At 44.4% G+C, this 13,850-nt stretch overlaps 1 protein-coding gene across 9 annotated transcripts in view; it reads left to right on the top strand.

Annotated features, from left to right (window-relative positions):
• The window catches only part of CDC14B (cell division cycle 14B), a 197,520-nt gene that overhangs the window by 172,551 nt on the left and 11,119 nt on the right, over positions 1-13,850 (top strand). The gene's annotated exons all lie outside the window — the stretch shown is intronic.

The raw sequence follows: 13,850 nt of genomic DNA, 5'->3' as shown, positions 1-13,850 counted from the left end.
ACAAATGTGCTAAAATCCACAAGAGACTTAACAACATCTTAGAATCACATTTGTCCTGTTGCCCCTGGTGCTTATTTCCTGCAAGTATTCACTAGATCAGGGGTCTCAAAGTCCCTCCTTGAGGGCCGCAATCCAGTCTGGTTTTCAGGATTTCCCCAATGAATATGCATTGAAAGCAGTGCATGCACATAGATCTCGTGCATATTCATTGGGGAAATCCTGAAAACCCGACTGGATTGCGGCCCTCAAGGAGGGACTTTGAGACCCCTGCACTAGATCATACAATTATACTGGGGGTAGAGATAAGTAGCAAATGTAGTTAAAGAAAAATAGTGGCTTTTTGTACGTTGTAATGGTTTCTTTTGGCCCCAGCGTATGCATGACCCAAAGAAGATGATGTAGATGCAGAGCCAAACCAAACCAGAAAGACATGGCTGGAGACACCAAAAGCTGGCAGTATGATCAATGATCAAAGCACAATGTAATCTGTATTGTGTACATTCTGAAATATTTATTGTTTTTTCAGGATTTATTTTACCCCTAATGTTAGCAGTTGCCAAAACATGACTGCATTGGGTTTTTATGGTTATTTTACTTCAATAAACATTGTGCCTTGATCAGTTATTTATTTATGTAAAATTATATCTAGCCTACCTATCTACAAATCTAGATGGAGAACAAAATCACATACAAAGTCATAAGGTAATTAAAATACAAAGCAGAATAAAACAGCAAAAAACTGCTCTGGCTCACACTGCCGCATAACTAGCACCCAAAAAGCACTCAAACAATACAGTTTCACCCCCTTTCTGAACTGCAAAAAGATATTCAATTGGTGCATACTGTCAGCCTTTGGTGTCTCTAAAGCCATTCCTTTTTGGCTGTTTTTTTCTGACCTGGTTTGCCAGAGGATGATGAATGTGAGGTTTCCATACTGCATAGATATCCCTTTACAGCCTACAAAAACCTGGTTTTACTTCTAAATCAATACAGCTACTGGAAAGATGAAAGAAAAGTAGCTTAAGCATTCAGAAGTTTAGTTGGTAGGTCATCTGTTTTGTTTTGAATGTTACAGAAAAGAAATAAAACTAGCTTATGCTTAAACTCCAGTGTTTTACTTGCATCTCTCTTGTGATGCCAAGAAAAGAAGAGATTAGCTGTTTCAGAGATGGCACTGCCAACAAATCTATGGAGCAAATATAAAAGGATTAAAGTAAACTGGGTGGAGAGCCAGCTTGAAGATGTTAGAAGTAGAGACAGAATGGTGAAGGCTGATGGGATGGGATAGAGTTTAGGACTAATTGGGATGGAGTTGGAGGACGGTCTACTGGGAAGAGGAGCTCGGAAATACTAAATGTGGGGTGGAAGGTGGGCTTAGGGAAAGAGAAAATGTTTGTTGGGGGGTTGTGGACTTTGTTTTATTAACTCAAATAACTTTGTACTTGAGTTGCCAGGCTGACTGTATCAGAGGGGAAACACCTCCCACCTCGCCCAGTGTGTTGTCTGCTTTGTCCAGCATGGCCTCAGCTAGAAAAACAGCAATCACTAATATAGATCTTAGAAAACTGATTCATGTCAGAACTCCCAAATTAAGCCTGGGTAGCTTTTATATTTTTAGATTACAAGTTGGTGGTACTGTGTTCAAGAGCGTATCCGATTCATTTTTTTTTTAGCTTACAAGACATTTGGGGCTTGGCTAATGTTGATGATGATGGTTACTGACTAATGAAGAACCACGTGCATTGGAGATAGCTATAAGTGCTATAGTTTTTAAAAAGTTGCTTGCTGAATTTTTTACTTGTATGAATGTGAAAGATTCCATATACAGTAAACACTCATTAGCAGGTGCTGGAGAGGCGTAGGGTCTGCTGCTCCTTTCTATAAAGGACACATCAGTCATGATGGGATGGAGATGAATATCAGTCATGTTCCTCCCCATCCCATCAATGTTATCTCAAACCTGAGCTGTCCATGTTAGATTTGCTTATCTCTAACCTAGTCACTAATGTAAAAACTCTCTTGCTGTGAGCCACATTGATTTCCATGTAGAAAATTGCGGGATACAAGAAGTTGTATTGTAATAAAGGGAACATGCCATGCTACTTTCAGGTATGTGGACTGCTTTCTCTACTGTCTGATTTTGTTTGTAGTAAAAAAAAAAAAAAAAAAAAAATGTTGAGCCACTGAATTCCAAGAGAAGTTAGTGCTTGCTCCTGAGATGTCATGTTGCCTGCAGTAAAACGCTATGATCTTGCTGGCGTAGTCCAGCTGTACCCATTTTGTTGTTTCTGCAGTTTGATGTCTGGAATGTTCCCACCTTGTATGCAGATTTTCTTTACTTTTGCATGAACCCCAGGTCGACCCCCATCCAATATATACGTTTGGATTAATCAATTATTCCTGGGTTTCAGAAGAGGTACTTTTCTGTCAAGTATTTATTTGGAGAAGTCATTTCAACAGGCGTAGTGTGCCCTCAGCTTCCTCTGAGCTTTCAGTTTTTGTTGATGCACATAGTACTTTGCTGTCCCGCACCTTTAAACAGGTGAACGGATTGTGAGAGCCCCTCTTCTGCTTGTAAAATTCTGATATCTGTCTGTAAGCAGGCAATCTCTGAAGCAAAATTATTCCAGCCTGTATATTGGGAAGGGGAAGGGACTGCTTATGTAGTCAGTCATAAGTGTACTACAATCCATGGAAGTGATAACCACAAAATTCACTTAAAAAATTGCTAGCATGTACTTAGTTCTCTGTTATGGTTTCTCTTTGAGATCAAGGTGCAGAAATATTAGTACCCTAATATGCCCTGGATCACAGCCAGCACAAATCACCTGCTATAATCTTGTATAACAATCAAGTTGGGTGTTAGAAACAAAGAAAATGACCTTAAATCCTTGGGAAAAACTTTGTACATAGTTAAAAATGAGATGCAGTTCTAAGGAATACCAAATTGCAGTTCTTTGCTAAGAATACTTCCAATGCAATAGGGATGGTATGCTGAACCGTAGGGGTTATCCATCTGTTCTCACGAGCATATTGCAGAAGATGTCAATCACAGCTTTTCAATTCCTCCTCCTCCACGGTCTCTGCTGCCTCCTCCTGCAGGTGAGCATGAAGGTGTCTCTTTGATCTGCTCTGTTTATTTCTTTATTGTTTTGCGGTGTCTCATTGGGTTTTTTGTGCAGCTTCAAGGGACTGCTTTGCCTGCTTGGAGAGGAGCAGATGTTTAAGTCTGCAGCTGGCAGGTGTATCCTTCAGGGACCTGTTAAGCTAGCCTGCTAAAGATATGTGGAGCTCAGGGTTCCATGCCCTCAACACTTGTTTGCTTCCTTGACTTGGTCAGGAGCTTGAGCACAGACTGAAAGGCAGGTTTGCCACCCCCCTCTCCCCCATGTTTCTGCATTGTGCATTTTGGCTTGGGAGGTAGAGGATCAATCGAACTACAGTCCGACTTGTAGCTCGAAGATCTCGGCATGGCAGTTTGAGGCAGAGAATCCCTCCCAATCCAGCTACACTTTAAAGGAGCTGAAGCAAGCTGCTGCACTATTTCCCCAGCACATGGTCTGTGAGGTCAGGCTGTGACAGCCTATGGGGAAAATTGTGTTTTGACTGATTCTGCAGTTGGGTCTTTGGTCTCCCTCCTCTAAAATCCATTTTTTTTTTTTTTTTTTTGGGCAGCCCTGATGTGTTTGGGGGTTTTTTTGTGCCAACGTCTTAAAAACACCTTGTTTTGGCACAAAACTGATAGGGTCTGAGGACGCTTTATTTGCGCTAGATGTGTGGCTGAAGAGCGCCATGCGGCATGGGATGGGGGGGAGCAGGAGCTTCAGGCTTAGTCCCTCCATAGTCCTCTAGGGCTGGAGAAAGGCAGACGATCCCTTCGGGGGGAATGAAACACCTTCTGGAGCGCCGGGACAGCAGCTCTGTGCACCATAAGAGCGTAGATGTTTTACAGCCCAAGAAAAGGCATTTGCTCCACCCTAAGGGGCAAGGAGAGTTGTCCACTCAGGCCTTTATCCCAGAGTTCATTGCTCCTATGGAAGGCTTATGCACAAGGCAGAATGCCTGTTAGATGCTCAGGTGAGTGGCCAGTGTTCAGGCCCCTCTGGATACCCACAGCACTTCTTTTCTGAAAACAGGGGCTATTCTGGACTCTGATGGTCCCTTAGGCAGGGACTCTGAGGACGAGGGATTAGATTTAATCCCTTTATTGTCCTAAAGTGAGGCTTCCCTTGTGGGAAAGGCAGCCTCTTGTATGGAGGACCAGGAGGCAATATTGGTTGTAGCCCAAGGAGAGAATCCCTCCGTTCACAAACTCTTTAAGTCCTCTACATTGCTTGAGGTCATTACCGAGTCCTTTTGAGAACTGAAGGAAAAACCCTCTGCAAATCCCGTCTTCTCAGTGTTCTTCTGAGCGAGGTCTGAACTCAACCTACTTCTTTCCCATGGCACCCGGACATGAGGATCCTAGTCATAAAACCCTGGGAGACTGCTGAAGCCTCCCTGATGATGGCTAAAACCATGATTAAACTGTATCCCATGGATCATGGTAGTCCAGGTGACCAAACGCACTTCCCTACCAAGTGAGAGAGGTGTAGTTTTAAAGCAGGGGTGCCCACACTCTTTGGGTTTGCGAGCTACTTCTAAAATGTCCAAGTCAAAATGATCTACCAACAATAAATTTTTTTTTAAAAACACAAAGCACACTGTATACAGAGAAAATGTTAATTATCATTTATATTCCTGGGTTTTTTCAAAGAGGTCAAGGCAGATGACTCTGCACTGTCACCTCAGTAACAACCATACAAAAGTAGACAAATATACCCCCCTCCCTTTTTACTAAACCATGATAGCAGTTTTTAGTGCAGGGAGCTGGGCTGAATGCCCTGCGCTGCTCTCGACACTCATAGGCTCCCTGCGCTAAAAAACGCTATTGCGGTTTAGTAAAAGGGGGCCATAGTGCAATATATAGACAGCAGATATAAATTTCAAAACGGACACATTTTGATCGCTAAATTGAAAATAAAATTATTTTTCCTACCTTTGTTGTCTGGTGATATCATGAGTCTCTGGTTGCACTTTCTTCTTTTGACTGTGCATCCAATCTTTCTTCCCTTCTTTCAGCCTGAATGCTTTCAGCCTGTATGCTTCCTTTCCTCCAGACCTCATTCCCTCCCCCAACTTTTTCTTCTTCTCTCCCTGCCCTTTCTTTCTCCCTGCCTCCCTTTCTTTTTTTATCTCTTCATGCCCCCTTTCTTTCTTTCTTTTTCCCTTCTTTCCTTCTGTCTCCCTGCCTGCCCCCTATCTTTCTTTCTCCTTGCCCTCTCCCAAGCCACTGCCGCCACCATCAAGGAACAGGCCCCCAAGCCACCACCGCAATTTGGGAACAGGCCCCAAAGCCATAAGAACATAAGCAATGCCTCTGCTGGTCAGACCAGAGGTCCATCGCGCCCAGCAGTCCGCTCAAGCAGCGGCCCATCAGGTCCAGGACCTGTATAGTAATTCTCTATCTATACCCTTCAATCCCCTTTTCCTTCAGGAAATCATCTAATCCCTTCTTGAAACCCAGTAGCGTACTCTGTCCTATCACACCTTCTGGAGGCGCATTCCAGGTGTCCACCAACCTTTGGGTAAAGAAGAACTTCCTAGCATTGGTTCTGAATTTGTCCCCTCTCAATTTTTCTGAATGCCCTCTCGTTCTTGTAGTTTTTGAGAGTTTGAAGAATCTGTCCCTCTCCACTTTCTCTATGCCCTTCATGATCTTGTACGTCTCTATCATGTCCCCTCTAAGCCTCTGCTTCTCCAGGGAAAAGAGCCCCAGTTTCTCTAATCTTTCAGTATATGAAAGTCACGTTGCTCTCCTCTGAACCCTCTTGAGTATCGCCATATCCTTCTTAAGGTACGGCGATCAATTATCTAGATGCGGGCACACCATCGCCCGATACAACGGCAGGATAATATCCTTCGTTCTGGTTGTAATACCTTTCTTGATAATACCTAGCATTCAGTTTGCCTTCTTTGAGGCCGCTGCGCACTGTGCCGACAGCTTCATCGTTTTATCTACCAGTACCCCTAAGTCCTTCTCTAGGCTACTTTCACCCATTACCAGCCCTCCCATTGTATAGCTGTACATCAAGTTTCTGTTTCCTACATGCAAGACTTTACATTTCTCTACATTAAAGTTCATCTGCCATTTATTCGCCCACTCACCCAGTTTGTTCAGGTCCCTTTGTAAATCTTCACGGTCCTCTTTAGTCCTAACCCCACTAAAAAGTTTTGTGTCATCTGCAAATTTTATAACCTCGCATGTCGTCCCTGTTTCTAGGTCATTAATAAATACATTGAACAGCAGCGGTCCGAGTACCGACCCCTGCAGAACACCACTCATAAACCCTTCTCCAGTCCGAGTAGTGGCCCTTCACTCCTACCCTTTGCTTCCTACCCGCCAACCAATTTTTGATCCATCTATGTACATCTCCTTCCACCCCATGGTTCTTCAGTTTCTATAGTAGGCGATCATGGGGTACCTTGTCGAAGGCTTTTTGGAAATCCAAGTATACAATGTCTATGGGGGCCCCTTCGTCCATTTGTTGTTAAATGTATTTTATTGAGCTCAACAAATGAAGGAACAGAAATGCAACAGAAGACAGAACAAGCTCACATTATTATTGTCAGAAAAACAACTCCCCCACACCAGTTCACCCATACAACCCCATCCTCAAATCCCTGAAAGGGCCCCAATACCTGGTGCCCCAAAGGAGCCTTCATCCATTTGTTTGTTAATTCCTTCGAAGAAGTGCAATAAGTTAGGCACAATCTTCCCTTGCAGAAGCCATGTTGGCTTGTTTTCATCAGTTTATTTCCTTCTAGATGCTCTTCGATGCTGTCTTTTATCAGCGCTTCCGCCATCTTCCCCAGGACCGAAGTCAGACTTACCGGTCTGTAGTTCCCCGGGTCACCTCTCGATCCTTTTTTAAAGATGGGTGTAACATTTGCTATCTTCCAATCCTCCGGGATCACCCCTCTTTTCAGGGATAGATTACAAACCTGCTGTAGTATTTCCGCTATTTCTTCTTTTAGTTCTTTCAATACCCTAGGGTGGATTCCGTCCGGGCCTAGAGATTTGTCAGTATTTAATCTATCTATCTGCTTGAGTATGTCTTCGAGGCTTCCGCTATTTCTTCTTTTAGTTCTTTCAATACCCTAGGGTGGATTCCGTCCAGGCCTAGAGATTTGTCAGTATTTAATCTATCTATCTGCTTGAGTATGTCTTCGAGGCTTACCTCCATGAATGTTAAATTTTCTTCTTGATCTCCTTTGAAGATTTTTTCAGGTTCCAGCACGTTGGATGTGTCCTCTCTTGTAAATACTGACGAAAAGAACATGTTTAGTCTATCCGCCACTTCTTTTTCCACTGCTGCCCCAAGTTTTCCCTGCTTCCCTGCATCGGGCCGACCAGCATTCCTCTCCCCGACATCAATTCTGCCATCGGAGAGGAAGTTCGGGCCAGCCAAGCAGCAATTGGCTGGCCCGGAACTTCCTCTCTGATGGCAGAATTGGCATCGGGGAAAGGAAGGATGATCAGCCCGGTAGATTGTGAAGACAACACAAGTCTATCACTTTGCCTTTGCGATCTACCGGTCGATCACGATCGACCTATTGGGAACCCCTGTTTTAATGAATCTGCAGGATCACAGAGTGGATATGGTCCTCAGGAGGCAGTTTGAGGCTCTATCCTTAGAAATTAAGACTGCAGCCACAGCTTCTTTTGTGGCATGCACCTGTCATTCCATGCTAGGAAAACAGCCTAGCAGAGGCTGAGCCCTTGCCACAGTTTGTGTTAGATGGAATAGAATAAGTAGCCGGTCATATGCTTTGGATTAGACAATGGAGGATGATTTGACCTCTAAAGCAACACTGAGCAGGCTCCCGTTCAGGGAACAGGTGCTGTTTGGCAAGGGCCTAGATGGTCTTATGACCAGTGTATAAGATAGCCGGCCAAGATCTTTACCAGACAGTAGACCCCAAGCAGCTAGAGGCCATAGTTCCTTTCATGGGTCCCGGCGCTCTTGCCAGTACTTAACAAGAGCCTCTACCCAGAAAGCATTTCAAGGTTCCAGACAGAAATTCTCTGTGAACAAAGGTTCAGGATCTCGCTCCGCAGTGCAAAGCCACAATGACGCCAACCCTCAAGCCACTCCTCTGAAGATTGGAGGTCAGCTCTTGGACTATCTGGAGGCCTGGGAATGGATAATGTCTGACTGCTGTGTCCTGGAGATTATCAGAGAGGATTACAAGATAGTTTGTGTGCCCTCTCTCTGACTTGTTCATGGATTCGCCAGCAGCCAGCCAGAGAAGTCAGAAAAGGTCTAGGCAATTTTACGAAGGTTGTTAGATATTCAAGCCATAGAACCAGTCCCTCTAGAAGACTAAGGCTCTGGCAGATACTCCATATACTTTGTCGTACCCAAGAAAGGCTCAGAGGAGTGGAGGCCCATCATGGATCTCAAACATGTCAACACAGCCCTGAGAGTTCCCCGGTTCCAGATGGAAACTATTCTGTCTGTCATCACAGTGGCGGAGCCAGGAGTGTGTCTGGATTTGACATTAGCTTACCTTCACATCCCAATCTTCCTGGAACACAGAAAATTCCTGAGATTCCATATGTTGGGGAATCATTATCAATTCTCAGTGCTTCCCTTTTGTTTCAGTGGAAGTGGTATATCAACAGGCTGGAACTACGAACAGTCAGAGTCTTCTCCAACAGTGCCACTGCAGCGGCCTATGTCAACAGTTAGGGAGGCACCAGGAGTGCTCCGCTCCAGCAGGAGGCAAAAGCGTTGTTCTGGGGCAGAAACACACTTGCAGGCGATCTCTGCGGTGCACATGGCTAGAGTTGACAGTATTCAAGCGGATAGTGGTCGTTGTCCCTGAAAGTGTTCCAGGCCATTGTGAGAAGATGGGGTCATTTTGATGTTCAACCTCATGGTACCAAATTGGCTCCAGCACCCATGGTATGCGGATCTCGTATGACTACAAAAGGAGCAAAGTCTCAGACTCCAGATTCTTCCAGACTTGTTCTTTCATGTGTCGATTGCTCTAGGATATCCGGGATACTTTGTCTTACGGAATGGCTCTTGAGCGTGCAACACTAGTCCAAAAAGGATACTCAGAATTCATTGCAACTCTCCTTAGAGCCAAAAAACCAGTGGCATCCCTGAAAGTTCAAGTAGCAGAGCTCTCATGCTTTTGGGGCCAAGAGAAGAGAGCTTCGCTAGTGGTCCATCTGGACACCGATTCGAGACCCGTTTCCATCCTGGAATCTTAATATAGTCTTAGAAGGACTTAGCAGAACTTCATATGAGTCCTTACAGGCTGTCTTCCTCATAGATCTATCGGTCAAAGCAGTTTTCTTGGTGGCAATTACATCTGCCAGCAGAGTCTCAGAATTGCAGACACTGTTGTGCAGAGAGCCGTTCCTCAGAATCATGAAAGCAAGAGTGACCTTGCGTACGGTTCCCTCCTTAATGAAGGTCATTTTGGCGTTTTATGTCAACCAAGAGGTTAGGTTGCCAGCATTTCACACCACAGGGTCCAAGAAGAAAGACAAGGCCTTAAAGGTTTTGAATCTTAAGAGAGTTCTATTTCATTACCTGGAGGTGACTAATTAATTTCATCTCTCAGATCATCTTTTTGTGTTAATCAATCAGACGAGATGAGGCGGCCCACTTCCAAGGCCACCATCTCTAGATATCCTCTACATACGCTGAAGGCACATTTGACAAGAAGAGTGGCCTCCTCTTGGGCAGAAGCACGGACAGTTCTTCTTGAGGAGATTTGTACATCAGCAACTTGGTCCTCCCTTTAGACCTTCACCAAATTCTACATAGAATTTGGTGGACATAGAACAGGAGGATGCCACTTTCAGGTCCTCGGTACTATGAGCAGTCTCATCTGTCCCACCCTAGAGTTTGGGGACTGATTAGGTACGACCCTATGGATCGTCATATGAGTGTTGTACTGGAAAGAGAGATTAGGTTCTTACCTTGATAATATATTTTCCAGTAGATATGGAAGGTATGCTGTACTCCTCCCCCCCAGCAATTTATATGATGCGCTGCTTTCTGACTTAAGCTTAATGATCAGCTCCATAGCTAAGATTTTACTGTCGGTCAGACTTTAGGATTAGGAAGAGTCTGTATATAGGATTACAAGGGAGGAAAGGTTGAGCTCCATAAATGTTCAGGCTATTTATGTTTCATGTTTAACTTGTATTTTCTTAGATTCATTGTTCCTCTGAGACTTGTTAATGTTTTAACTACATTACTGTTTCTTCAATGATTGTTTTAAATTCATCTGAGCAGATCAGACACCTAGTTTCAGGTAATTTCCCATACCCCTCCTTCTCCTGTCAGTCTGTCGCCCGCTTTAGTATGAACTAAAGGAGGTAGCAGAGACCGTGGAGAAGGAGTAGTAGTTGAAAAGTTGTGATTGACATCTTCTGCAGTATACTCGAGAGCGCAGATGAATGACCCCTATGGTTCAGAATACCATCCCTATCTACAGGAAAAGATATTATCAAGGTAAGAACCTAATCTCTTTTTCTGTACTAGAATATAAGAACATAAGAAGTGCCATCTCCGGAACAGACCCTAGGTCCATTAAGTCTGGCGATCCGCACACGCGGAGGCCCCGTCAGGTGTACCCTGGCATAGTATTAGTCCCCATACTCTTAAGCTTCTCATAAGAGATGCGCAGCTAGCTTAACCTTACCTATGTTACCTTAAGCCACTCATAAGGAGATGCACATCTAACTTACCTTTAAACCCTGGAACGATGGATTCCACAATTATATTCTCCGGGAGAGCATTCCAGGTGTCCACTACTTGTTGCGTGAAGCAGAATTTCCTGATATCTGTCCTGAACCTGTCCCCCCTTAGCTTCAGTCCATGTCCTCTTGTCAGTGTCACATTAGACATTGTAAATAATTTTTTATCGTGCTCTATTTGGTCGATTCCTTTCAGTATCTTGAAAGTCTCGATCATATCCCCTCGCAGTCTCCTCTTCTCAAGGGAGAACAATCCCAGTGTCCTTAAGTCGTTCCTCATATTCCAAGTTCTCCATGCCCTTTATTAGCTTCGTTGCTCGTCTCTGCACCCTCTCAAGTACTTTTAAATCCTTTTTTAGGTATGGAGATCAGTGCTGGACGCAGTATTCCAAGTGTAGTCTGACCATCGCTCTTTATAGCGGTAGTATTACTTTCTCCTATCTACTCGTGATTCCCTTCTTTATCATGCCTAGCATTCTATTTGCCTTATTCGCTGCCGCCACGCATTGCGCCAACGGCTTCAGGGTCCTATCGATTAATACGCCAAGGTCCCTTTCCTGTTCGGTTTTTCCTAGAGTTGCACCCGACATACTGTATTTGTGTTCCTTATTTTTTCTGCCTAAGTGCATGACTTTGCATTTTTCCACATTAAACTTCATCTGCCATTTATCTGCCCAATTTTCCAATCGACTCAAGTCGCTCTGGAGTTCCTCACTGTCCTTCTGTGATTTGATTGCCCGCCATAGCTTTGTGTCATCTGCGAACTTAATGAGCTCACTAGATGTTCCATCCTCCAGGTCATTTATGAAAATATTAAATAAGATTGGCCCAAGTACCGAGCCCTGGGACACACTTCTAGTCACAGTCTCCCAGTCTGAGAATTTCCCATTTATGCCCACTCTCTGTCTTCTGTTCTCCAGCCAGTTGCCTATCCATCTTAGTATGTCTCCTTCTAATCCATGGTCTTGTAATTTCCTGGTTAAATGATTGCAGTTATTTTTTAATCTGTAGGTCTGAATACTGTGATGTATACGTGTTCAAAATTGTCAAAAATTTACTAATAATGCATAGTAGTGCTTCCCGATTCACAATTCGAATTGATTCACTTCGGGTGAATTGGTTTGAATCGACTCGTATGCACAAAAAATCAAACTCACTGATTCAAGGTCGGCCCCCTTGAGACCCACTCGCGTTCGGGCTTTCCCTCTGCCGTGGCTGCAGGAGTCCTTCATCTAATGTAACTTCCGATTTTGCGAAACTGGAAGTTACATCAGAAGAAAGTATGTTAGCATGCAAGTGTGCGATCCGCGGCAATGGCAACTTGCAAGCACGTTGATTTTTTAATTGTTGTTGGCTCTTGGCTGGCTCATTCCCGAAAGCATTCTCCTCTCCTCCCGAGTTCCCGCATCAAACGTTCAGTGTAAGTAGAGGATCTCTTTGCTGCAGTGCTTTCTTCTTTTCCTGAGGCCATGGAATTGGGGGGGAAGGGAGGAAGCTGAGGCCCTTTCTTTAGGTAAGCTGAGAATAGGGGAGGGGGCTAGGGAGAGGGGAATATGGGGATGCTCTAGGCCTGGGGGAGCTGGGGAGGGGGAATATGGGGATTCTGTTGATGCTCTGGAGAAGCTGAGAATCATCTCTGTAGGCTGGGGAGGGGGAATATGGGGTCCTTTCTTTGGGGAAGCTGAGAATTGGGGAGGGGGCTGGAGAGGGGGATTATGGTAGTGCTGCCCAATTTCCTTGATAGTGCCTTGTTTAAATAAAATATTTAAACTTAAAAAGCTGTGTCATTGTAAATGAATCAAATCGAAAAATCGATTCAACAGGGTGAATCGAATCGAAATATTTTTCACTGAATCGGGCAGCACTACTGCATAACGCTTGTATGTTGGAATAGATTTTCTTTTGTGTGTAATTCCTACTACAGCTTTACCATGCTAAAGAACATTAGAGTCAGTTTTTGGACATCTTTCTTTCACGTGTATGCAAAAAATGAATGGCATGACCCTGCATCCAGTTTGATTTGGGATTTTAGAGGCCATTAAAGCGAGTTTCCTGTTGCTGGGGGATTTTATTTAATTAGATGCAGCCAAGATTGGGGTGTTGGGTACGTTGCATATTGCCAGCAAGCAATGAAGGGGTATCATCTTGTCTCGGTTCATTGTTCACTAAACTGAATATGGTATACACGAATACAGGCTGTCCAGTGCGGTACTTGGAGAGACCCCCCCAAGAAAGAGACTTGGGAGTGCTGGTTGACAAGTCAATGAAGCCATCCGCGCAACGTGCGGTGACAATTGTAAGGGCGAACAGAATGCTAGGAATGATTAAGAAGGGGATCACGAACAGATCAGAGAAGGTTATCATGCCGCTGTACTGGGTCATGGTACGCCCTCACCTGGAATACTGCATCCAGCACTGGTCGCTGTACATGAAGAAGGACACAGTACTACTCGAAAGGGACCAGAGAAGAGCGACTAAAATGGTTAAGGTGCTGGAGGAGTTGCCATACAGTGAGAGATTAGAGAAACTGGGCCTCTTCTCCCTTGAAAAGAGGAGACTGAGAGGGGACATGATTGAAACGTTCAAGATAATGAAGGGAATAGAGTTAGTAGATAAGGCAAGGTTGTTCACCCTCTCCAAGGTAGAGAGAACGAGAGGACACTCTCTAAAGTTAAAAGGGGATAGATTCCGTACAAACATAAGGAAGTTCTCTTCCACTCAGAGAGTGGTAGAAAATGAATGCTCTTCCGTAGGCTGTTATAGGGGAAAATACCCTCCAGGGATTCAAGACAAAGTTAGACAAGTTCCTGCTGAACCAGAACATACACAGGTAAGGCTAGTCTCAGGGCACTGGTCTTTGACGTAAGGGCTGCCATGTGAGCGGGCTGCTGGGCATGATGGACCACTGGTCTGACCCAGCAGCGGCAATTCTTATGTTTTTTTTGGGGGGGGGGTCACAATCCAAAAATGGAAAATATCCTCAGGAAATTATGCAAGAGATTGAGTTATCTGTGGATTCCATTCC

Source organism: Geotrypetes seraphini, chromosome 1 (genome assembly GCF_902459505.1).
Source record: "Geotrypetes seraphini chromosome 1, aGeoSer1.1, whole genome shotgun sequence".
Lineage (NCBI taxonomy): Eukaryota > Metazoa > Chordata > Amphibia > Gymnophiona > Dermophiidae > Geotrypetes > Geotrypetes seraphini.
This window is presented reverse-complemented; position numbering and strand designations above follow the sequence as displayed.